The sequence below is a fragment of the Cibotium barometz genome, chromosome 43 (assembly GCF_041138505.1).
Source record: "Cibotium barometz isolate CiBa-2024 chromosome 43, ASM4113850v1, whole genome shotgun sequence".
Classification (NCBI taxonomy): Eukaryota; Viridiplantae; Streptophyta; class Polypodiopsida; order Cyatheales; family Cibotiaceae; genus Cibotium; species Cibotium barometz.
Window position 1 is genome coordinate 18,336,434 of NC_141088.1, and position 12,829 is coordinate 18,349,262.

Below are 12,829 nucleotides of genomic sequence, written 5' to 3' on the forward strand. Positions count from 1 at the left end.
ACTACATTACATATACAAAAAAAAAACTTTTAAAGAGAGCATTATTTTATTTGCACATCAAGAAAATTAATTATTGAAGATGGACGTGTTAGTTTGATTTATGTACATGCCAATCACATCCTCTTGTAAATTCCATCTCTTTCTTCCTATTGATGCCTTCAACGTCCTCTCTTGCTTTTCGTAGAGTTTGTTCTAGCTATCTAGGTGGCGTATTATTAGGGAGTTGTGTCGTCTTAAGAGGATATATAAGATGTCTTGGTCTTATCCTGAAATGTTTTCGTACATTTGACCTCCCCACGTGTGCCTCTTTACATCAAGCCATTTTTTCATTTCTAAAGAATTGAACATACCAAATTTATTTATCTTATCTTGTAATGTGTCATCTATATTACCAGTTAGTCCTTTGCCTTATGGTACCTCTCCAACTATTTTTCCATCCTTTTTATTGTGCCAAAGTCGAGGGATGTCTCCAAATCATCACTACAAGAGAACTTCTATGTTAATGTCACTATGCTAATGTCACATGGCCCAAAAAGCACATGGGTTTTCTATGTGTAAGCTTTCAAGACACGGGAGATGTTAACACGTCAATCATTAATGCCATTAGGGGTGACGTTTAATGTCACAACAAAATGTCACACAACATCATAAGAAAAACCTTTTTAAAGGGATTTTGGTAAGTTTTTATGAGAATGATGTTTAGTGCCACATTATTTTATGACACTAAATATCACTATTTAACAAATCAGTACAACACATTGGGGCAACAACAGTGTTTTCTAACAGTATTTCAGTAGCGATTTTTTTGTCGGGATGTCGAGGATTTCGTTCCCTACTGAACAGTGCTATTAACAGTAAAATTTTGTTGGTCCGAAACGTTTATAGCAGAGAAATTCCGTTGCTATGGCTGATAAGCAGCGTTTATAGCAACCAAATTCCATTGTTGAGAGCAGCGTCTTTAGCAGCAGCAAAATTTCAGTGCTATACTATGATTTCTCTATTGAACATCGAAAATATGCTGCTATTTTTGTTGCATGAAATTCCATAGAGTTGTTGGATGCTGAATTTTAAAAATACATCACATACACAAAAAATGATATATAGTTTTAAAAAAAACATGCGTTAAAACCCTTAGAGCCATGTTTCGAGAAAAAAAGAAAAGATAGTTGAAAACTTTTGCGAAGCGAAACAATGTCAAGATCATGAATCTATCCCATCTTGTAATAAATCCATATGTGTTGCTTCATCAATGTCTATATCTAATGGAAGCTCAATGAAAAGATGGGGTTCCATATCAATTTCAATATCACTATCATGATCCAATGAAGAATTGTCATGATTGATAGGTGACTCATCTTCTTTCGATTGATGTTCTTCAGGCTCTTCATCAGTCTCACATCCAAAATGTTTTCTTCATCATCTTCTTCCAATGAGACGATTTGAGGTGGTACTAGCACTTCATCCAGAGATTTGGCCTCAACATCTTGATCTTGAAAGATATGTTTTGAACGAGGGAAAACTTGTATAACATACCACCACTTTAGATCAATTCGATCGGCATGTAACACAACCTAATATCATAAAGCAAGGGGGTTACACTTTTATTATACTACATCAAGATTTAATTTGGGATTGGTTGGGTTACTAACCTGTTTGATAGTGTTGAGGTAGTACGAAGTTATCTTTCTCATCGTTCCAAAACTTGGTGGAATCAATTTGAAAGAACTCATTTGGATGTTTTTTCACGGTTTCTTGAGCACCTCTATATATCACCTTGAACCATTTGACACATCAAAGATGAATAGACTAAATGCTCTAAATCCAACCTCAAGAATATCCTAAATAGTTCCACAATACTCAAGATTGTCCTCTATGACATTGGTATCATGTCTACTAGCTTGACTTTATTGCTCAAAAGTTGTCATCACACCACAATCAAATGTGTTTCTTTTAGAATCCACAATCAAAGTTCCTTCCCTCTCACCATATTGCATTATATAGTTTGTACTAACATTAAACAAAAGTATGACATTTTGTATAGTGCATTAAATAAGGTATATATATGAGATAGAGATGAAGAATGTACTTACTTGAGGGTCGCATGACATTTTGTATAGTGCATTAAATAAGGTATATACGTGAGATAGAGATGAAGAATGTACTTACTTGAGGGTCGCATCCTCTTGCATACTCATGCTCTTCTCCTGTGATCATCTCTCCATTTTGCGATGTCATTGATATTTCCATACAAATCCATTCTATATTGATCACATTTGGTAGAGGTTCCAAGTTAGGCTGAAATGGCAAGCGTCTATTTTCTCTTCTGAAAGCTCTTCTCTCGTCCTTTCATCTATTGATTGCATCCTTGTATCTCCCAATCCACTTCTCTATGATGGCACTATTTAGAATGCAGAATGTATTCACCTTGTGGCCTAATGCTTCATCCAGTCTTCCTTGCCTTCCTTTTTCTTAAGGCATATTAGTGATTAGTCGGTCATCCTCCTCAATGCTCCACAATCGTGTCATGGAAGGATCTATGCTAGATAGATATTTAGAGATATATACAAGAGACTCTTGCATTAACCATCCCTCTGCCATGCTTGCTTCCAGACTTGCTCTTTGTCTCACAAAGTTCTTTAAGGTTTTCATGAACCTTTCAAGAAAAAATATCCATCAAACATGAACAACACCACACAATGCCACTTCATCAACCAAATGCACCACAAGATGCAATTGGTTAGTGAGAATTATTCAAGGAAAGTTATCCTCAATCATACACACTACCTCAATAGCATTGAGACGAGCCATCTCAATGGATGTAGGATCTATCTCCTTTAAGAATATGTACCTACATACATAGCAATTGTGTGTACTATTTACCAATACACATAACTTATCAGTGCTTGAGAATTCCAAATAAGCAATATAACTTAGTGAATTGAAGAGAAGATTCATACCTCACCAAGCTTTCCATTTTATAAATAGCCTCTCTCACCTTCTTGTCTCCACAACCAACTATAGCAATTGGAAGAATAAACTATGCATAGAAAAAAATCAAAGTTAGTATATGAGCTTACAAATTCTGTACCATAAAGAGAAAATGAATAAGCGAATATTTATATACCTATAATATCTTATGCCAATCATGTGTCTTGAGGCCATATAATTGTTCCTCTCCTTTCTTTTTTGGTTTTTGTGAAGGTACCCTTCAATGAATGAATTACTCCCGTTGGTGTATGAAAAAAGAGGCAACCACACTTTTCACCTTATTGTGCTCCCTCTTGTTTAATACCCATGGTGCCTTTGGTAGAACTATTTTGCCACTCTAACTTTCAATTGGCCATGCACTTTGAAGGTGTCCAATGTTTTGTAAGTCCTCCGTTGCACCCTTTGCATCTCTTTTACCAGTTAAATGGTCCCAAATATTTGTTTCCACATTTTTGAAGATATGCTTGGGATCTAAGAGATGATTGATCTTCATGTCACACCAATATTGAAGTCGAAAGAAGATTGAGTGTGTAGACATCCCATTTGGTGGTGGATTGGGAGTGCTTCTCCATGCCTCAAACCAATCTCTACCTCTCATCAGAAGTGGTGAGACATCATGTGGTGGCACATACTTGGGATTTAAAGAGGGAGAAATCAATGATGTTTGTCATACACTACCTTCTTAAGTGTAGATGGTCTTTTCCAAACAAGTGGTGGTCCGTGCTCAATTGTTATACGGCGTTATTGTATATACTAGCCCTTACATTGATCACACACACACATCGAAGTTTTTCTCTCAACCATGCCTCGGAACCAAATTCTGGTCCTTGATAAAGTATGAGCGTATACATGCAAAAACATCTTTAACCTGTCAGACATCTTTAACCTGGCCAAAACTGATTTAGGGTTTATACAAAACACACAACAATATCCAGTACTACAAACAGAAAATTACGCAGGGTTTCGCTGCTAAACAACGACCACAGCAACGTTTTTTCACTCCAACAAAAATCTGCTCCTTAGGGAAAAATTTGTTGCTTACCAGTGAAGTTAGTAGAGACCGGGCGAACTGTGACTCCTGCGTAAATCGCCACCGATGGGTGTCAATACCTACCTACTTCCCCTATCTTGCACATGCACAGCCTACGCCTGCAACCCAAGTATTCCTCCCACCACACCTCTTCTCTCAAGGGTTTTTCATCAATCAAGTCTCCCTCTCCAAGGTAAGCCCTTTCTTGCTTTCTTCAAGCTTTCATGGTTTTGTTCAATCTTTGTCTTCTTTCAAGCTTTAATGGAAATCTTGGACATAGTTTTATGTGACCTTTTCTCCCTTCCCCGCTCTCCCTTTCTCCTTCCCCTCTCTTTCCTCTCCCTTGCCCTAATCCTAGCCTAATGCATACAGAGCTCTAATAGAGAGCTTTGATGGAGAGCTCTCCATCAAAGCGTTCTATTAAGCATTATATGCATAGAGCTAGGGTTTAGGCTTAACATAAACTAAAATTTCCATTCACTTATGCATTAAGAGTAGCGTTTAGGATTTTATTATTATTATGTTTCTTTCTTGTAGGTTTATTTAAGTGAGAAGGGTTTTGGGCATAGCCTCTCATACTGTTTAAAGCCCTCTTTCTTCATTTTTGCTTATGCTTCTTATCTTTGTGTTTTTGCACCCTTGGGTGCCGAGGATTAGGGGTGATCAATAGGCAATAGGATTTATGTATAGCCTTATGCATAGGCCTTATGTATAGCCTTATGCATAGGTCTTATGTATAGCCTTATGCATAGGCTACGCATAGGCCTATTGCAATAGGGCTTATGCAAAATCCCTATGCATACCCAGGTTATGCATAGGGCTTATGCATAGGCTATTGCAATAGGGATATGCATAGCCCTATGCATAAGGCTTATGCATAGCCTCATGCATAGGACTATGCATAGCTATTGCAATAAGGCTATGCATAGTCCTTATGCAATAGGACTTATGCATAAGCTTATTACAATAGCCTTATGCATAGGGCTTATGCAATAGGCCTTATAAAATAGGGCTATGCATAGGCCTTATGCAATAGGACTTATGCATAGCCTTATGCATATGGATTATACATAGCCTTATGCACAGCTATTGCAATAAGGCTATACATAGGCCTTATGCAATAGGCCTTATGCAATAGGGCTATACATAGGCCTTATGAATAGGGCTATGCATAGGCCTTATGCAATAGGGATTATGCATAGGCTATATATAGCGTATGCATAGGCCTTATGCAATAGGGATTATGCATAGGCTATACATAGCGTATGCATAGGCTATGCATACACTATGCAGAGGCTATGTATATGTTATGCATAGGCTATGAATATCTATGCATAAGGCCTATGCATAGCCTATGCATAGGGCTTATGCATAGTGCTTATGCACTTATGAACTAATGTTTTGATTTATTATGATAAAGTTTTATGTCTATTCAAGCGAAAAACCATCAAGGGTTCCGGCCACGTAGTGGTTCTCATATGGATTCGGCTAGTAGAGGTAAGCCCTCTTTGTTTGTGCTTCTTCTCTTTGTGTTTTTGCACCCTTGGGTGCCAAGGATTAAGTTTAGGTCAAGTGTCTATGGCCCCTATGCATAGCCTATGCTGCATAGGCTATGCATACATTATGCATAGCATATGTAGAAGCTATGCATAGTCTATGCTATACATACCCTATGCATAGCCTATGTATATCCTATGCTTTACCTATGCTATGCATATCCTATGAATAGCCTATGCTATTCATACCCTATGCATAGTGTACATATAGGCTATTCATAGTGTATGTATAGGATATGCATAGCATATGGTTTAGACTATGCATATGCTATGGTTTAGGTCAACGGCCTATGCATACATTATGGTTTATGCATAGAGATATGAGGCATTATTATATGCCATCTAGAATGCTGCTTATGTCAAGTTAGGAGTGGTTATCTCCGAGTAGGTGGTTATAGTGGAGGGAGAGCCCTCAATCTTCTCATTATTATATGCCATCTAGAATGCTGCTTATGTCAAGTTAGGAGTGGTTATCTCCGAGTAGGTGGTTATAGTGGAGGGAGAGCCCTCAATCTTCTCACTATGCTTCTCTTGTAAAAGAGGAGGTGCCTTTGGCTTTAATAGTGGGGAGAATATGTAAAGATAGCTACATACTAGAAAAATAAAATCGGATACCTTTCTCGTGCATGTTGCCCGACCTGCTTTCGCATTCTCCACTCCTCTTCTGCTTCACGCATAAGTTTAAAGGTCGATCCTCTCTAGCTATGGCATGTACCTTACCCTACTCTCCCTTGTCCTCCCTTGCCCTTATCATGCTCTTCTCCCTTCACAAGCCCTTCTCAAGGTCTTCTCATAATCCCTCACCTTCACAAGAAGTCCAGTACAAGATGAAGAACGCGAGATACCACCACCAACTAAACAAGATGAAGGTGTCATAATGAGGAAGGAATTGAATCTGAGCATAATTATGAGGATGATAATGATGTTGAGTCCATTAGCAATGGGATAGATTTTTTTGTTGATCTTACAATGAAACATATGGATCTTGAGATAGACCAATTAGCATGTATGAATTTGATGGTAGATGCAACAAATTCTGGGTTGGTCTCACCTTTATTCATTAATCAATTTCTTAATTTGCTAGTCTTGATTTAGTCCATAATTGATTGTATTACATTACATTTTGTACTTCTTCTTTTGTGATATTGGGATATTTTGAGCTCTCTAGAATTTTCTCTAGAATATCTAGATTTCTTTCCTAGTATGCGGCTATACATAAGCTATGCATGAGGATCTCGGGGGGGTCACTCGTATAAATATGTAAGTATCACGTGGGTTCAACAGAAGGACATTTTAAATATTTAAAACTTACAGAAATATATTTACAGAGGGGATTTATTTATTGTATTTTAAAAAAAATTTACAGATTTGAATAGGAAAGGATACATTATATTCACTAAAAAATTCACAGATAAGGGACTTTTTAAATAGGCCTTGAACGCACGTGATATAGAGGATTTACATATAGTGACCCCCCCGAGATGAGGATATAGCCATGTGCATAGATATGCACTAGAACTGTGCACACCCTCCGCTCCTGCTACTGCCCAGGTCCTCATGTGGCTATGCTCCCCATCTCTTGTAGTGTAGTGTACACCCATATGGGTTGCATCTTACCTCATGTACTGCATTAATAGTTATTGTTTGATTTTAACACCTTAAATATGGGGTACTTAAGTTCCATAAGCAAGACTCATAAGCTTAAAAGGGGGTATAATTTATTCTCGAGAGAAACCTAAATAGGGAGTTTTTATTAGTTTTGTGAACCTAGATGACATCCCCTTTTATATGGAAAGTGAACCCCTATGATAGACCAACACTTATCCTTTGATGCTTTATCATAGTGTAGTTGATCTCTACCTTGTTAAAGATTACTACTCGCAAAGCTGACTAGGAAGTCTAGCTTATGCTAACTGGTTATGCGAAAGAACATCTTGTGAAAAACTTTGAAGCATCTACATGAATATGGTGCATTGACCAATGCTTATTTCAACCCCTCAAAGTCTTATTGACACTCATTTGTCCACTCAAATATTATGAAGAATTTGGATAGTATACATGCTACCTCAACATAAAAGATACTGAATTGTTGATAGTACCCCATGTGGCCCATTAAGCGGTGTTGCACTCCCTTGAAGTTTGTGGGAGTTGTTAGTTCCGCAATCACTCGGATCTTACTTTGATCTATAGATATGCCATTCCTATCTCCCAATATCACTCCATCCTAAACCTAGAATTGACATTTGAGAGGATTGAAGGAGATCCTGTACTCTTTGTATTTGATTAATACTTTTTGTAAGCATTCAAAGTGCTCGTCCCATGTGGAATGCATTAGAAAATGAGTAGATCTCTGGTACAAAACATTCTTATAACCCTAACCCTTATTTCTCTCTTGCACCTAAGATCATTCCTACACACTTTCACCCTACACAGTTTACTCTTGAGCACAGTCTTAATTCTTTTGACATGGTATTAGAGCCTAATATGAATTAAAGAAGTTGAACAACTTGAAAACTCAGAATCGGGAGCTCCAGAAGAACAACTTGTTGCTTAAGCAGGCCTTTGATATTGAACGGGACAAGATGAATGCAGTCAAACAGGATGCACGAAACAAGCAACGACACCTTGCAAGCCTGAAGAAGCTTCTGTTGAAAAAATAGGTAGAGGGAGAGGAGACACACACACAGGAGCAAACCCTAATGTATATTGCAAACCCAAACCAGAGAGGGAAGCCATCTCCCTTCTCACATAATGCATAAAACCATAATCCATAATACACACAACACACTATGACTTGTGTCCACACACATCTAACCCTAGCTAATGTCCACACACTATGACCAGCTAGACGCGGTCATTTATGTCTCACACATGTTCCTACCTAACATGCCAGCACATAACATAGCTGGCTCACACTGACATCGAGCTTGAATCTCAACAGCCCCTCTCAAGCTCATGATGTACTGCCATAGATGAAGATGTAGATGAGCTTGGGATATCAAGGCTCTCAACACTCCCCCTCAAGCTCATCCCACGTACTCCCAACATAGTACGGAAGTACTCAAACTTCTCCCTGCTAAGTGGCTTTGTAAAGATGTCTACCACCTGCTCTCATTAGTCTTCACATACTGTAGATCCATTGTACCATCCAACACTTTCTCTCTGACAAAGTGATAATGGACCTCTATGTGTTTGGTCCGCGGAAATATTGGATTCTTGGCCAACTGTATATTGCTCATGTTGTCACAATGAATGACAACTTTGCCATCAATAGGCTCACCCAAATCTGCCAAGAGACTCTTTAACCAAATTCCTTCACAAGTAGCAATGGCTGCACCTCTGTATTCAGCCTCTGTACTAGATAAAGCAACTGTAGGTTGCTTCTTGCTACTCTAACTCACCATGGCACTTCCAAGTGTAAAGGCATAACCACTAGTAGACCTCCTGTAATATGAGCTACGTACCCAATCAGCATCTGCGTAGCCATGTATATCCAAGCCTTTACCACTCTCATAAAGAAGACCATAATGTGCAGTGGTCTTTACATATCGCATAATGCGTCTCACTGCATCCAAATGAGGTTTTCTGGGGCTCTGCATAAACTGGCTTACTAGCCCCACTGCATAACTCAAATCCGGGCGTGTGATAGTCATGTAAATGAGACTACCAACCATCTTCCTGTACATAGATGGATTATCTAACTCCTCACCAAAATCAGCCCACAACTTCATATTCTGCTCCAAAGGTGTACTCATAGGCTTACACCCTGTCATGCCATATTTTGCCAACATATCCAATGCATATTGGCGTTGCACTAACCATGTACCTGCATGGTCTTTGATCACTTCAATTCCAAGAAAGTATCTCAACTCACCCAAATCTTTCATGTCAAATTGCCCACTCAATGCTTGACATGCATCACATCTGTACCATGATCACCTGTGATAATCAAGTCATCCACATAGATGACAAGTAAAACAATTCCATGATCTGTTTTCTTCACATAGAGTGAAGAATCTACTGTAGAAATCTGAAATCCAAGGGAGATAAGATATCTACTCATCTTATCACTCCAAGCACGAGGTGCTTGCTTCAAACCATATAAAGCCTTTTTCAATCTACATACACATGAGTGGGATACTTTGGGTGTACATAACCTTCTGGCTGTGCCATATACACTTCTTCTTGTAGATCACCATTTAGAAATGCATTTTTCACATCCATTTGATGCATTTCCCAACCATTAGCTGTAGCCATAGCAATGACTGCTCTTACTGTTCCCATCTTTGCCACTAGACTAAATGTTTCATCATAGTACAAACCTTGGGTTTGTGCATAACCCTTAGCTACCAATCTTGCTTTATGTCGCTCAATGGAACCATCAGACTTGCATTTCACTTCGTAAACCCATTTACAACCAATAACATTTTTGTCCTGTGGTAATGCAACCAAATCCCATGTGTCATTATGAACCAATGCGTCCATCTCAACATCCATTGCTTTCTCCCATACATGCTTTCCAATAGCTTCTGTATAGCATGTAGGTTCCACATGCTTCACCAAAGATGTCATATATGCATAATGCATAGTAAAATCACAGTATGTCAACCTGTCACAACTGGATATCTGACCCTTTGGGATCTCCGCAATGCATGCGGATCACTCTGAACACCTACCACTCTAGCATGTGGTGGCACATATCTATCCTGCCTAGCACCAGGTGTGCGTAAAACGGGTATACCAAGTTCCTCATCCAAACTCTCTGAACTTGATGACTCATAACCTGTAATTCCAATGCCTTCAACCTTCTTCTTTCCTTTGTCCACAGCACTACTCCCAGTGCTCACACTCTCATGCCTCAAACGTCCTGCCGTACAGTACTACTCTCAGCCTCTCTTGCTGGCCCAGACATAGAAGTAGAACTAGAACTTGCTTGTGGCAAGTTCACATGCACATCAGCTTCAAGTGACTCAATGACACCCTCATCCTTTGCTTTGTACCAAAACAAACTAGCAAGCTCATCAAACACCACATCTCGTGAGATAACCACTTGTCTAGTTTGTGGATTGTAACATTTGTATGCCTTACGATCTTGTGCATATCCAACAAATACACACTTTTCTGCCTTAGGATCCAACTTCCTTCTTCTTTCATCAGGCACATGTACATAAGCTATGCATCCAAAAACTTTGAGGTGTCCAATGTCTGGCCTAAAACCTGTGAGCCGCATCTCTAGCGTACTTCCATGTATGGCTGCTATAGGTGTTTTATTCAGTATATACACCGCGGTAGCACAAGCTTCTGCCCAATAATAATCTGGCATGCTCTTTTCATTGAGCATTGCCCTAGCCACTTCACATATGACTCTATTCTTTCTCTCAGCCACCACACCATTTTGCTGAGGTGTATACCTGCAAGTCAATTGTCTTCTTATTCCATGCTTTCTCAAGAAATGCGCAAAAGCATTTGAGGTGTATTCACCACCTCCATATGTCCTCAAACACTTAATCCAAGAACCATATTGCTTTCCTACAAAAGCTTTGAAATCCATAAACTTTTCCAACACTTTACTTTTCTCTCTGAGAAAGTATATCCATGTCATTCTGCTGAAATCATCAATGAATGTCACATAATATAAACTGCCTTTGATAGATGGGTTTTGTGCAGGACCCCATACATCATTATGTACTATCTCAAGTGGCCTGCTACTCATGTTACCTTCTCTAGGAAACCGCAACCTCGCCTGCTTTCCAAACTGACAGGCTTAACAAACATGCATATTCCCATCATACTTGAATCTAGGCAGCCCACTAACAATGCCTCTTGCCTGCATGTTCTTTAACCTTTGTATATTGACATGTCCAACCCTCTTATGCTTCCAACATGTGTAATGGCATGCTGAGTATTATCTCCTGTCTCCACATAGCCTTTCACATCCATAGGCTTCATATGCTCAAATCATTCACCATGACAAGTCATATGGTTTGATGCTCCAGAGTCCATATACCAAGTGTCATCATTTTCAGCATTTGTCATCATAGATCCCACAACATGTTTCATGGCAAACAAGTGATTTGCGCTGCCATCATTACTGCTTGATGCATAATTTCCACCATGTTGTGCATAATTTCTACCATAATGTCCACCACGTTGTGCTCTACTCCCTCTCAAATCATTCTGTTTGCGGAAACAATCATGTGCCATATGACCAAATTTCCCACAGTAATGGCATTTTCACATCTTGCATAGATGTTTGTTGGCCTTGCCAACGTCCTCTACCATGAGGATTACCTCTGCCTCTCTGAGGTGTATATCCACGACCACCTCTAGCACCATATGAAGGCTGAAAATTCTATTGTGGTGACCTGTCTTGCCATCCACGACCATTACCACGGCCACGTGATGCGAATCTCCCCCTGCCTCTAAATCCTCTTTGAGAATAGAAAGCATGATTTCTGCCATTATCATCATGGCTAGTAGATGCATCCTGAAAAGAATCACTGAGTTTGATTTCCTCAACAAGCAAGAGTGAAACCAACTCATTAAAACCTGGTAAACCTCCTGTACTCCGAACCGAGATGGATGTATCAAAAGATTTATATTCCTTACCAAGACCACGCAAGGTAATGTCTACCAAATCATCATCAGGCATGGGGGCATTTATTGTTGCCAATGCATCTGCAAACTTCTTTATTTCTTGCACATAATCATGGATGCTCCTTCTATTCCGCTTCACATTATGTATCTGTTGTCGCAAACTGAGACTCGCGAGCACTTGTGTCTGTATCAAACAACTTCACCAATGTATCCCATGCATCCTTGGGATTCTCAGCATCATGTATGTGTATGAGCATAGCATCCGAAATACATATAGACAGATAATGCAACACTTTAAATGCTCTTTCTGACCATTGCTTATGAGCTATAACCTGCTGCTGTGTAGGTTGTTGGGATAGTTCCGGCTCTCGCTCAGCACCTGTAATGAGATTCCAAAAACCTTTAAATCCCTTCAAAAAACTTTTGATCCTATACTTCCATGCCTGGAAGTTCTTCCTATCCAGCTTTTCACCAACAATCTGTACTGGATTATCCGACATGTTCGCTCAATGCAAATACACCTTTCGCACAATTCCAAATCTATAAACGAGCCTTCCTTAGCTCAACCACACTCCAATGAGTGTTCCAGATGCTCCAAAGTAGTCAACAATCTTCAATTTTGATGTAGAAAATCAACCTGTATGCATCCAAAATGAAC